The sequence below is a fragment of the Neomonachus schauinslandi genome, chromosome 3 (genome assembly GCF_002201575.2).
Source record: "Neomonachus schauinslandi chromosome 3, ASM220157v2, whole genome shotgun sequence".
Taxonomy (NCBI): Eukaryota; Metazoa; Chordata; class Mammalia; order Carnivora; family Phocidae; genus Neomonachus; species Neomonachus schauinslandi.
In genome coordinates, this window is record NC_058405.1 from 86,151,456 (window position 1) to 86,157,386 (window position 5,931).

Below are 5,931 nucleotides of genomic sequence, written 5' to 3' on the forward strand. Positions count from 1 at the left end.
AGCCCCTTGCATAAAAAATAAATAAATAAATAAATAAATAAATAAATAAATAAATAAAGGGAATGGAAAGATCAAAAAAAAAAAAAAAGCCCCTTGCAATCCATCGTTGAAGTATCTCTCTCCTCTTCATCTCACCTTTCCTCTGGCTTCACTTCTCTTTTAAATTTCCTCTCAACCCTTTTTCCTCCCTTTCTTTAGAATCAAAGTAAAAGGTCTCACCTTGCCTTATGCAAAATAATCTGGCCAACTCTTGTTGTCTTGGAGAGTTTTGATGACAAAGCACAGAAATAAAGTTCTGTTTCTGTCTTAATGTCTATTCATTTGTTACCCCATGAAATGAGAATGGATTAATGGATTCTAACCAGATTTGGAGGGAATATTTAGAATGGTTTGACAAAAGTATAAACAACATATCAAACTTCTAATTAAATTATGGGGGCTCCAGGAAACAATTTTTTTTCATTCATTCTGAAGACTAAGTTACATAACTGTGACCATTTTAAGAACAGATGTTTAGATCTTTACATTTCAAACATTTTACCATAATTTGATGGATGAGATGTGTTGTCACTATCACGTGATTGACTTTATTTTGTTACTCTTTAGTGAATGCACATTAGAAATGATACGAAGGCCAGTTGTGACTCAAATGTGAACATCAACGAGAGCTGAAAATTAGAATTTTGAGCTTTGCTCAGTGACAGTATCATAGCCAATGAGGTTTATCCGAGGCACGATTATTGCTAATTGAAAATTAGAATTTTGAGAGTGTCTCTAAGTGGTATTACAATGAGAAACTGCATAACAATGAGCCTTCTCCACCCCCACCCCACAACACACACAGAGTGAGCACCATCCTAGCCATTAGGAAAATGCAAACCCTTGCATGTGTAAACACAACTAAATTGCAGTGTGGGAAGGTCTGCACCCAAAGGGACAGATGATCTTTTTTCAGAACTTAATTTCAGCTGAAATTAAAATATACACTACCGAACCTCAGGTTGGTCATTTGTAAGAGGGGATGCTAGCCCGACCTCACAAGGTGGTATGAGTGCTAGGGAAGATAACATAAGCAGACCACAGGGAGTCATCTGGTATATCCCGATGCATTGTTACTCATCATTCCTTTGGGTTTTTCTCCCTCCATTTTCTCCCCATTACTTTTTAGAGTCAGTTATCTTCAACCTTGTAATGCAACTTTCCTCTCTAATGGCTCTCTGCTCTAGAAAGGAAGTTAAACATGCTAATTTTATTTCGTGGTTCTTCTCTAAAAAAAAAATGATCAGATCCAGCCCTTGCCACCCTGTCCCCTAGAGCCCCAGTGTAGCATTTTGATTGTTGCCAGTTTTTGTCCATGGTATGTAATCAGAGGATCCCCAGTGAAGACATTTTAAGAGGAAAAGTTTTACTACCAAATTCAGTAACTTTGCAACTTTGTTCTTGAATTTATTCTGTAAATGAATTCTGTTTTGCTTAAGAAAATCAATCGTTTAGTAGAGAACTTCTTTGTTGAACACTTTTAAACATTAAATTTGGAAGAGCTCAGTTAAAGAATGGAGTGAGAAATGAGTTCTGCCAGTAACTTTTTAGCATCAAACATTGTAGGCTTTCAGCAGCCAGTGTGAAAGGGCATTTGTTGAAGGCACCACCTCCAGGAGCTAAAAGAAGTTCAGAATGTTAGCTCAATTCCACCTCCCATCTTGGGAAAAGGCAGAGCCAGGTTCAGGACCCTTCGAAATCAAGGTACAAATAAATACAAACATGAAGGGAATCAACCACTTAAAAGCTCACAGGTGTTTACTTGGTCCTGGAGCACCTGACTCTGTGGGTTAAGCCCTTTTAAAAATAGATGGATCTTCCTCTCTGGTGGAGCTGTTTGATTTTGCTTCATCCAAGACATTCTCTTAACATTATTTTAAAGCCCTGGCTGCCAGGATCAGACACTGGATTGATTGTGGCATCCTTTGATCTACAAATTTGTATTTGTTTGGAGTCCTGGAGGATGCCAAAGCTGACCGAGGACTCACTTGTCATTTTCCCTGGAAGGGTTCATATGTACACCTGTACCTCAGGTTTACAGACAAGGCACGCATTCTGGGTGTGGTGACTGCTTTTAAAGATGTACCCACTTTGGTTTCTTAGAAATACAAATAAGCTAGAAAGTCATAACTGGCAGTTGTAGCATGTGTATTCTTAATTATTTTCACTTTTTATATTTATAATGCCATTTATTAAAGCATCTTCTAATATGCATACATGGGTGTTTTTACCCTAAAACAAGGCTTTCTATATCTTTGCTTTATCCCCCTTTTTATTTTTAAACACATTGCTAGTTTGACATGTTTCTTTCTAGGTGGACCAAATACTTTTAAATTCTTTCTCAGAGGAAACAAAGACAAAGCAAACTTTTTTTTTCTTTTAACTGTATTATATATCTCCTCTATATCCCCATAAAATGCAGGTGCTAAAATGCTCTTTCATCTCAACACCTGCATTTTATGATTCTTATGATATAATATATTTTATTTGTGACTCATCAAAGTGGATTTAAATGCAAACAAAAGAAATGGGATTCACTTGAAATGAAAGGCAAGATTGACAATATGTTTATCTGAACTAATATTTTTAAATACCTATCCACCCAGAAAAGATTAATATAAGCTCTAAAAGACAAATCCATAGACAATCTTATGTGCTATTTATTAACCTCTTAGTCCTTTCATTATTGTTCAGAATCAAAAAGGTTTGGCCAAATTACATGCTGATCTTTTAAATGGTAAACATTATTATAATATTCAAATCTGAGTAATCTCTGCTTGAAATAAAAACTATGAAAGTCCCAACTTTAGTGTAACTCAGGTCCGTTATAATTAATTACACATTCAAGATGATAAAAAGAAAATGCTGATCTGAAATTGTTTGCAATAGCTCCCGTAATTTTCAAATAATGACAGGATCATAAGTGAAGCTTCATAATGAGTTTTCTTTTCTCTTTTAGTATCGCAGATATAATCAGGAACCAAGGTCACAAAGTAGATGCAGTGTTTATAGTCTAGCTTTAGGGCACAGAGGAATATCAAGGGGAAAAACATATGAAGAGGGGAGTATTATATCAAACAATAGGTTTGCTGAAAACTACACTTCTGACTAATTTACAAGACTTTGGGGAAAGTTATTCCTTTGACTCACTCTCCCTTTAGGGTAGTTCAGAACAGGATATAGGCATAGAATGGTAGTAATTGGCCATGAATCAACTTTAAACATCATGCCTTTACTTTTATAATTATAGACATGAAAGAAGAAGCCATGAGAAATAACCAAAGGTAATCTATCATTGGACTTTATGTGGAAAACTATCCTCTCTTTACAGAATTGCTCTTCCAGGGTTGGTTGGTTGTTCTCAAGACAGCATCTATGGAGATTATCTCTTAAAAAAAAAGGAGATCTACATTTAATTTAGGGTTTCAATGTTATCTTAGAACCCATGTACCTGTAAGCAACATCAAATCTGTAAAGCTCAGTGAACCCATCTGGAAGATGGACATGAAAAATAAATCTATTTTATGAGGTCATTTGGTGAATAAATACAGAAGTCCTTCATGTGACACTGCTGCTATGGTCTGAAATGACTAGAGAGATATATTAGCTCATTTCTCTAGTAGAAAGAATCCTTTGTTCCTTAGCAGGTAAGGGGTCCAGGCCATGACAAAAATAGTTTTTACGTTAACACTCAGTAGCCTTTCAATCAGCATCATGTTTGCTCAATATGGATTCTAAAAATGGCAACTTCTCCCTTAATCTCCTCCTATGGTCCTTTGTCCTATGTGTCTGACATCATCATGTCTTGGGGTAAAATTTCATCTGGACTGCACATTCTTCAATGTACGTCAACTGTATGTGAGTGAGCCTTTGTATTTTCTCTCTCTCTAATGTGGTTCGCTTTCCTACCTCTGTTAGTCTTAACGGTGGGAAGTGAGGGGGGAAGGTTTTGGAAGGGATGAAACAAACAGTTTAGGGCAGAACAAACAGAGGATGGAAAGTTGACTGGCTGGTTTTAAATCTGTGCTCCATTCCTTACAAACTGTGAGAATTTAGGCAAGTCACTTAACTTTCTGTGACTGTCTTCTTCTGCAAAATGGGTGATAATTTAGGAGGGCTATAATAATGAGTCTGCTAAGAGCAATAAATGAGTCAATATTCATAAAGCACTTAGAACAGTATCTATAAGTGTGATTAAATAAAAAGATGTGAAGATAACTAACAATTGGACTATCTTTATCATGCAAGCCTGTTGCCCCTATTTAAATTGTCTTGAACTTAGGAATTAGGAATTGTGTTTCCCTAATTGGCCATTTTAAAATTGATTTGATTCCTGCCAGCTTTATTACAATGAGCACACAAATGGCTGTTATGATTCTGTCCCTTTAATAACCTAATTAAAAAGAGAAAAAGCAACAAGAACAAATAAGTTGTCCTCATACATTTCAGTCATTAAGAGGAACACCTTGGAGTGGCCATCTGAAATGAAATTAGGTTTCTCGTGCACTGACTGCAGGTGGATATTTGATCCACTTAGTCCCATAGACTAGACCAAGGCTTCACACAGGTGAACAAGAACCACTCATCATGGGGATATCTCTTAGGATGATGATGACCACCAGAACGGGGAAGAAACCTACATTGAAATTCAGCACCACAGGGGACGGCATGGCCATTTCAGGGCGGGAAACTTCAAGAGGATACAAAACCTCATCTATTAAACTAATGGGATAACATTTTTAGTTTTTGTTTAAAAAAAAAAATGTTCTAGCCCTGCTCACTCCAAGAGAAAATGAAATTGATATTTGTAGACTTTATTTCCTGTCTTCCTTTAAACAGTGGCAAAAGTTAGGTTCTAGTTTATTCTTTTTATTTGCTTCTAAACAATCTGATTTTAAATAAAAAGTATGTTTCACTTTTAGAATTCTAGCAGTAGAAGAGCTTCATCTAATTTTGAAAGAATGGTTTAGGATAAATCAAAATATGACATGACGAGGCATATGAACAAAGAACATGAGCCTTGGCCCTAGAGAGAAATCCTTTTGGAATCCCTTCTGGAATCCTGGCACTGCCCTTGTGTGGCATTTCCCCTCTCTGAGCCTCTTCCTGCTCACTTGCAAGATTAGAGCACATGGAGCTGTTGTGCAGATCAGGTGAAGTGTCTCACGCAAAGCAGCTTGTGATTATATCTGACATTTAGTAGGTACTTAAAAATATTTATTCCCTTCCCTTTATTACCATAAAAGGCAGGCTGAATATATGAATAAGTACTAGGTACTAAGAAAAGCTTAATAATTGCTTGTTAAAATTAACTGTTAATGCTTTGGGTGCATACATCTTTAACATTATCACAAGATGATGGATGGACAGTTATGTCACCCCTCCTTCCCGCCCCAACACCCTACAGAAATTTTCCTTACAAAATATTAAAGATAGAATTTAGGATTGAGTGAACTATCAGATTTCCAACTTTTCTTGTTGATATACCTGAAATACATTAAAGTTCTTTTTTCTTTTATCTCTACGCTTTCATTATTCCATAAGCCCAAAAGAGCATTAAGCCATGGTATTTAGATGGAATAATACAACCTTTAGAAATACCCCACTTTTGTATTTGCAGATTTAATTAAGGCTGAGTGAGTAGAAAAATCTGCTTCAAAACTGCCAACCTATTAAAAACGAGAAGATACACAAAAGGAGATATTTGTGTTCTGTGACCAAATTCATGGAAAACCTGCTGAAGTGGGAGATGTATAGTGCCTCTCAGGATAGAGACTGTTCTACTTAATGGATTATCGAGCATTTATTATAAAAAAAAAGTTTCATTGAATTTAAGCAATATCTCTTTCTGGAGAGAAGGTTTCAAAGAATATATGAACATGATGTCACTGT

General features: G+C 36.0%; 1 pseudogene; it reads left to right on the top strand.

Moving 5' to 3' along the window:
- Nucleotides 1-686: 686 nt before the first annotated feature.
- Nucleotides 687-811, top strand: LOC123324371 (annotated as a pseudogene).
- The last annotated feature ends 5,120 nt before the right edge of the window (nucleotides 812-5,931 follow it).